This window comes from Lactuca serriola, chromosome 2 (genome assembly GCF_051521515.1).
Source record: "Lactuca serriola cultivar US96UC23 chromosome 2, Lser_US96UC23_V15, whole genome shotgun sequence".
Classification (NCBI taxonomy): domain Eukaryota; kingdom Viridiplantae; phylum Streptophyta; class Magnoliopsida; order Asterales; family Asteraceae; genus Lactuca; species Lactuca serriola.
In genome coordinates, this window is record NC_136409.1 from 19,231,714 (window position 1) to 19,240,693 (window position 8,980).

Below are 8,980 nucleotides of genomic sequence, written 5' to 3' on the forward strand. Positions count from 1 at the left end.
CTGGTTGCGAGAGGTCCAGTTCCTAGGGCACCTCGTTAACCAGAAAGGGATATTGGTCGACCTGGCCAAAGTTAAGGCAGTGATGAGTTGGGAGGTGCCGAGGTCACCCTCCGAGATCAGGAATTTCTTAGGGTTGGCAGGCTATTATCGGAGATTTATCAGCGATTTCTCCAAGATCGCAGTGCCACTCACCAGGTTGACCCGGAAGGGTTTCGCTTTTTCATTGGGCCCCGAGCAGCAGGCCTTCTTCGAGACACTTCGCCAGAGGCTATGCGAAGCCCTGGTGTTAGCCCTCCCAGAGGGAATGGAGGACTTTGTGGTGTATTGTGATACGTCGATCTTGGTGTTGGGAGCGGTGCTGATGCCGAGAGGGCATGTGATAGCATACGCATTGAGGCAGCTGAAGCCTCATGAGACGAGGTATCCCACCCACGATCTAGAGTTGGGGGCAGTGGTGTTCGCCCTCAAGATTTGGCGTCACTATCTGTATGGGGTTCGGTGTACGATATACACAGACCACAAGAGCTTGAAGTATTTGATGGATCAGCCCAACCTAAATATGCGACATAGGAGGTGGTTGGACGTGGTCAAGGATTATGATTGTGAGATCTTGTACCACCTAGGCAAGGCTAATGTTGTAGCCGATGCACTGAGCCGCAGGGCGGAGAGCGCCCCATTGCGAGATGTATGTTTGAGATTGACCGTGATGGCTCCGGTGTTGGACACCATTCGTGGGGCCCAGGCTGAGGCTGTGAGATCAGATAACCAGAAGAGAGAGCGAGTTGTCGGGTTGGTATCGAAGTTCATTACTGACAGCCGGGGGCTTATGACATTTCAGGGTCATATCTGGGTACCGTTTGTGGGAGGGACGCGTACCATTTTGATAGAAGAGGCTCATCGGTCGAAGTTCTTGATCCATCCTGGGGCCACTAAGATGTATTTAGATCTGAAGAGGGAGTATTGGTGGCCTTGTATGAAGAGGGATGTCGCGTGGTTTGTTGAGAGGTGCTTAACCTGTCGTAGGGTTAAGGCCGAGCACCAGAGACCGCATGGTAAATTGCAGCCGTTGGAGGTTCCTGAGTGGATGTGGGAACAGATTACCATGGATTTTATCACCAAATTGCCAAGGACTGCTAGGGGAGTCGATGCAATTTGGGTGATTGTGGACAGGTTGACAAAAGCGCCCACTTCCTTGCTATCAGTGAGAGCTCTTCTGCAGAGAAGTTGGCAGAGATGTACGTGAGGGAAGTGGTATCGCGGCATGGAGTGCCGATCTCGATTGTCTCAGAACGAGATGTGCGTTTCACTTCCAGATTCTGGAAAAAATTCCATGAGGAATTGGGTACTAGGCTGCATTTTAGTACCGCATACCACCCCTAGACTGACGGACAGAGCGAGCGGATGATTCAGACGCTCGAGGATATGCTCCGGGCATGTGTGTTGGATTTCGGTGGGAGTTGGGACAGTATTTTCCCTTGGCAGAGTTTTCCTACAACAATAGCCATCATTCGAGCTTTGGTATGCCACCCTTTGAGCTGTTGTATGGGAGAAGGTGTCGGACCCCCATTTGCTGGGGAGAGGTCGGGCAGCGTGTTATGAGTAGTACCGAGATCGTGCTTCAGACGACTGAGCAGATACAACAGGTCAGGCAGAGGTTATTGACCGCTCAGAGTCGTCAGAAGAGTTATGCGGACAGGCACCGGTCCGAGCTCGAGTTCCAAGTTGGTGACTTTGTACTCCTGAAGGTCTCTTCTTGGAAAGGAGTGATCTGATTCAGGAAGAGGGGCAAGTTGGGGCCCCGATATATCGGTCCTTTTCGGGTGATCGCAAGGTTAGGCAGGATAGCCTACTGGTTGGAGCTACCTGCAGAGTTAGGTCAGATCCATGACACTTTCCACGTGTCGCAGTTGCAAAAGTGTATAGCCGATGAGTCGGCAGTGGTACCATTGGAGGATATTCAGATATATGCGAGCCTGAATTATGCTGAGAGACCGGTGGCAATCAGGGATCAGAAGATCAAGGTTTTGAGGAACAAGGAAGTACCTTTGGTTTTGGTTCAGTGGCAACATCGGAAGGGGTCCGAGATGACTTGGGAGTTAGAGTTGGAGATGCGAGGGCAGCATCCAGAGTTGTTCGAGGAATGAGACTTTGGGGGCGAAGTCTGGTTCTAGTGGGGGAGAATTGTAACACCCCAAGATTCAGGTACATTTCTTTCATCCTTGTTCTTTGTCGATTGGTCATGTTTAGTCCTTGAGTGGAGGGTTTATAGCAAGTGAGTACGCTGGGCGTACCAGAGGGGTACGCTGTGCGTACTCATGCGCTTAAAATGGACGCGGAGTCGCCAAGGTACGCTGGGCGTACCCAGAGTTACGCCGGGCGTACCCGGTCCAGATGCAAAAACCCTAATCCGTCTTGTGCACTATTTAAAGGGTGCTAAGGCTCATTTCTCAGCCTCCATATCAGTGAGTGAAAACCTAAAAGAGAGCCTCCCATCGTCCTTAGTGTGTGAGAGTGTTGTTGGAGCTAATTGTGCTTTGGTGACTTAGTGAAGGAGAAGGAAAGGAGCTCTTGGAAGCTAAAGCTTGAGGTGCCATTTTGGATCTGAGATCTATAGAGAAAAGGGCTACACTTGGAGGTATAAAGTTCAAAACTTTCCTCTTATTTTGGTTGTTGTTGCATGTGCCATTTCTAGGGCTAAAAACCCCAAAGGTGGAGACTTTATGAGTCTAAAGTGCTCCATGGTACGAGATCTGTCCCTTTTCAGTGGTATTAGTGATTTAGAACCATAAAGTTTCCATCTTGGATGTTAGTTTGAGTTCATGCTTGTGTAATAAGCCTTCTAGAGTTAAAGGATGGAACATTGTGGGAGTTGGTGACTTGTTCAGCCATGCAAAGGCTTAAAGTCATCAACTTTATGGATTAAGAGGCTTAGATGTGGTCAGATCTAGAATTTGGATGTGGGTCTTAACGGTTTAAGACCTCAAGAGCTAAGGGGCTGAAGCTGGGGAGTACGCCGGGCGTAATCCCAGTACACGCCGCGTACTGGTTGGCGTTCCCCGATTCTGAGATGCAGCCGGGTACGCTCAGCGTACACATTTGGTACGCACAGCGTAACCCGGAAAGTTGACTTTTGGTTGACTTTTAGGGTATGGTCTATTGTGGGGCCTTTTGAGTTATGAGAAGGGTAAAATGGTCTTTTACCCTTCTGAGAGTGTCATAAGAGGACATAGTCTAGCCTTTGAGAGTTATATTAAATAGAGTATTTATTTCATATGATTAGGCGGAGGCTAGGCCAGCGTTTACCGAGTCATAGATTTACCGAGATACCCGAGGTGAGTCTTCTCACTATACTTTACTTAGTGTGGTAACAGAGTTATGTGACAGAGTACTATAGAGTTATATGCCAGTGTATTTGCATGTTATTTATGTGTTGTGATTTATTGTGATATGTGATATGCATGATTCATAGTTACAGAGTTGGGACTTTCGGGTCCCTAGAGTTAGGGCCAGAGGACCCACAGAGAGTTGGGGCTGGAGGGCCCCACTGAGACACTGACCAGAGGGTTGACAGAGTTACAGCCCCGAGTGGCTATTATGTGTTAGAGTGGTATTTTGGGGAACTCACTAAGCTTATGCTTACAGTGTTATGTGTTATGTGTTTCAGGTACCAGTGATGACCGCGGGAAGGCGCTGACTTGATTCGTACACACACATGAGATTTTATGTATTTTGATCTTGGGAGATATTTTGTGAAAACAAAGACATGATACTATGACACTTTATGAATGAATGAGTTTGTAATGACGTGTTTGAAAATGCGAAAAATTGTTTTAAATTTTTACGGTGTTACAGCGTCTTTGTGTGGTAGAGGGTCGTTAGTCGGGTTTGATGTGACACTAATCACATTAAAAGTATAATGTATAAAGTACTAGAACCTTCTATTCAAATCTCACTTTAATTAATTTAGTAAAAAGGATAAATTATATGCTAATCCATGAAAACGCACATTATTTCTTCGTGACTCGTTAGTGGAGCGTGATTATTCAACCAACAAACTAATGTGAGACCACAAAGTGAAAATGATGGCACATTATTGAAATTTAGGATTGTTGATGGAGCGTGTTTTGTTAACTGGCACGTCAATGTGAGATCATAAATGATATCAAGGGTTTCAAACGGGTTTATATGGTTATTCACATATTGTTTGTGATCCTCAACATCCCAAACACAAATCAAAATGCATAATCTGAGATTAACACTCCATTGACTATATAATGAATCTCAAAAAGATCTAGGAATTTAATTGTGGTTGAAATTGGTAAAGTGCTCTATTTACCTAAAATGGTTTTGTGTTGTGACTACGACACCCCTTTTCATACTACGAATCGTATTTATGGATCATATCCTTAATTTAAAATTAGGTTAATAATTAAGGGTTGAATCGAATTCTTTAAACTTTCTATCTTAGGTTTGATGAAAATCCTATCCCCCTCCTCGTCACTTTCTAATTCTAACTTCTCTTTGTTCTCTATCGAGAATAACTCATTTGCTATGGAATCTTCATTATTTTTTACATTGGGAAAGATGTCCATGATGAGCATCTCTCTAAAATCAATAATACATCAACTTTGAAGAAGTTGTTCTTCCCATAATCATGTAGATTTTTCAAATAACGTCTCTTGCATCATTATGTCTATGTCATCGATGTTCCAATTTTTTTTCTTTGTGTAAACATGTGAACATATGAAATGAATTTGCAATTGAGTGAAATGTTTCACCAAAAGGCAAGGCAAGGGTAATTTGAAAATCTTTAAAAGTTCCTAATTACATTCGAATTGAAGAAAAGGGTTTTGTATGTAATCATTGAAAGCTACATAGACAAACACAAGAATCTCAATGTTACCCTTGACAAGAGTCTTGCTATAGATCTTGTGATTGGATCTTTCATTAGTTATTATGATAAATTCTAATTGATTTATCATATGAATAGTATGGAGAAAATACTGATGGAATTCTTTAACAAAATGAGGAAACTGGAAAGGAATTAGGTTTCTTATCGAATTCCAGTTATCGTCATTCTGAATGTTCTTGGAAAGAAGAGGAAATGTTCAAATTCGAAATTGAAAGGAATTCTTTCGGCCGAAACTTCCCATTTTGAGGGAATGGAATTAGTGTGTCCTATATTCCACAAAACCACAATTCTAAAATGTTCCTTTGTTTTCAATGTTTAAGTGTTAGAGGTTGTCCTACGCGAGATGTAGGGTAGTCTCCTACGCATGACGTAGATCAAGGTACGCAGCGCGCAGCTGCCCAAAACCAAAACCCTACTCTTGGGGTTTTGAGCCCTATTTGAAGGCTCTAACTCCCTTGAGTCTCTTCCATCCTCAGCCTCCATCCTTCTAAATGGCCTCCTTATAAACCCTAATCCCTATTTTTGAGATTTGAGCATTTTGTGTTCACCTTTGAAGGAAGAAGAACATTTTGGAACTACTCGGGAGCTCAAATCAGTTTAGATTCGGGATTTTTATCTACTCCTCCATCTCCAGAAGGTATAAAGTTCCAACCTTGATGTTGTTTTATGTTAGATCTATTTTTGCTTTAGGGTTTCATGCTTTTGTCCCATATCCGTTGTCTATATGATTAAGAGCTACTTCAGACCACTGGAGTACCATTTCCAGACGTTTTTGGGATTGTTAAGTCATAAAAATGAGATCTTGGTTACTCTCATATATCCATGCATGAGCTTTTAAGAAATAGAAGGCTTTTTGGACATAGGTTATGGTTTTGTGCTCTTTGTATGCATTCACATGGGTAAAGTTAGATACTTTATCCATTAAGACATTATAATATATATATGAAAGTTGGAAGAGTTGTTGGTTTGTATTAAGGGCTTAATAATTAAGTTAGGGCATTAGGGGTCTACGTAGGGCGTAAATCTCCTTACGTTGGGCGTAGGCCTGACTTTCCCTGTCTTTGCCACCTTAGGCTCTACGTAAGGCATAGAGCTACGACACTGGGCGTAGACTAACTAGAGTGGACCATTGACCATTGACTTTGACCAAGTTTGACTTTAGGTCAAATTGAGTATTTTGAGTTGTAGATTGAGATTTAGTCCTTGGTTGCTGTATATGTGACCTATAGAGCCGGTGTTTGAATCTGTGACTAGTTTAGCTATATTGTAGACTTTGAGGTGATTTTTCCTCACTGTACTCATGGGTTGAAGGCACCAATACCGATGCACTAGATTTTGTTATGTATCCTTGTCTATAGGATGTTGCTATGCTGTAGTGATTTGTTAGATTGGTAAATCTGTATGTGTAATGTCCCAAAAATAATTACATAAAATTTTTGTTTTTAGATTAATAAATCGTTAATTCATATCATTTAAATTTAATCCTTTTTATAAAAATTCCATGCAGAGTTCTGATTTTGTATCCAAAGTTGTTGATATAGCCGTGAAAGAACTCATTGCAGTTGCCACCAACAGAGAAGGTAAGCTATAACATGCCAAAGTACTTGAATTACTTTTTAAGAAATAGCAACCTACTTTTAGTGATTTGTTTATTATATCAAACTTTCATCTCTTCCTACTACTACAACATTGAAAACAAAAACAAAATCACATTTTCATTGTTTTAATTGGATATATTTTAGCTCCCAAGATTTTAGAAGGTTATCAATTTGTTTTCTACAATTACAACGTTTTTTTAATAATTTTCAAATCTTGAAATGATTCGTTTAACCCTTAAAACATAAAACCATATGATATGAAATTACCTTCTGTTCAAGCTTAACCTTCTTTCCTTCCCCAAGAATCTCCTGTAAAGTGTGAAATTTACACATACAACATCAGAACACTTCATGTTGAAGTTGCAAGAAACAAAGAAATCGAAGCATCACTTGTGGTTTAATTCAAATTCTGGGACAAAAAGAGTCCTAGGGGTATTTTTGTAATATTTAGTTTTTCTAACTTTTATGCGGAGTCCTAGGGGCTACAAAAGGTGATAGTGTTAGTGATGAAAGACAAGGTCAGATTCAAAAAGTGTTGTAGAGCTAACAAATGGTTCTTCAGGTATGCAATACTCTAGGCATAATTATAATATAAAACTATAAAAGATTTCATTTTTTGATATATATTTTTTGTTTTGTTTTGTAGAGGACACTAAAGAGCAAATCTTGCAGAGGATATTTTTTGTTTTGTTTTGCAGAGGATACCCCTCACATTTTCCCAAATTACCCCTTCCTCTACAATGTTTTTTTTGTTTCTGTGTATTTTGTGCATCAGGTAAAGTTGATGGAAGAAAGGAATATGAAGCCAATTGATTCAAATCTTGCAGCACTATCAGCAAGATGCAGTAAAGACTTGGAGTACTTGAATTTGGCTAAGTCATTCTTGAGTGAGATGGGCTAATGTACAACTGCTTATCCATATAATACGCTGCTTGGAGCATTAGTCTTAAAGAATTATGAAAGGCAAGATGCAACTTTACTTAGTTGGAATTTGATGTACAGAGTAGATTAGATGCAAATTTAGATATTGTAAGAGATAGAATTGTATGATCTTAAATTTTATGCAATGGATTTTATTTTTTGTATATGATATTTTATTTCTATTATGAGACATTAAATGCAAATTTAATTTAAAAATTAATAAATATATAAATATATTTTTTAGAACATTTAAAATTATGATACGCAAAAATGTGTGTCATCTTCATTTATGACATGGCCTTTCTTGAAAGGGGCTTCCTTGATATGCATTGCCTGTCATAAACACACGCATCATAAGGTTACGACACGCAAATGCGTGTCGTCTTCCTTTATGACAGGGCCTTCCTTGATACACATTGCGTGTCATATCCGCGCATCGTAAATGCGCGTCATAAATGCGCGTCGTCTCTTTTTATGACAGGGCCTTTCTTGACACGCATTTGCATGTCGTCTGAGTGTTTTACGACGCACAATGAGCGTCATAAAAGGCTGTTTTTCTAGTAGTGTTTCCAAGAAAACCAATGTAATCAAGATTTATCCAGACATCATCAAATCAGAGTGAATTACAGAATGCGGAAACATTTGGTGTGTGCTCTGCAATCTTCCCGAGCTCTTCCATTTGAAAACTGAAGTACCAAAAACATAAACTGAAAACTGTAAGCACAAAGCTTAGTGAGTTTCCTAAGATACCACATACCACATATACATAAATCACATACTGGGCCCCCGCTCTCCATCGTGCCTCGCCCGGTCTCAAGTCCCACTCGGCTTGGGGCCCCGCCCGGCATCGAGCCCCAGTTCGATTACAGATCTGTCAATCACCAGGCCCCGCATGACATTGGGCCCCATCCAATACACACATAGACATATAACCATATAATCATATAAACATATAATCTTACTAGCACATGAAATAATCACAATGATTATAGCATCCATACAGTCATCGAGCCCCGCCCGGCATCGGGCTTCGCCCGGTATGCATGAAAACATATACTAATAATTAGCATACAATCTACTCATCAGGCCCCGTCTGGCATTAGGCCTTACCCCCGGTAAGCATACCATCACACAACACATGCAAGAGTCACGTAGACATTTAGCATCCTAACATATAAACCATGGGCCAACATTGGTGCCTTCGACCCGCTAAACCTAGTGAGGAAACTCACCTCGCACTGCTGAATCATACAGATAATCCCTGGCTGCTAGTTAACTGTAACACCAACCAAATTAGGGTCAAAATTAAACTTTTATAAAACCATAATTGGGATATACCAAGTGGTTGTTATCGTAAAAAGGTTTCCAAAAATATAAAGAACACTAAAATCCAAGTTATAACGAAGAAGTTATGACCAATCGAAGATCCGTATCAATATCGGTAAGACACTATTAAGCATAAAATGCGAAATTCCAATAAAATACTTTTTAGCCTTAGGTATCTAAATGAAAGTCGTAGATATCCCAAAACCGTGAACTTACATAAAAA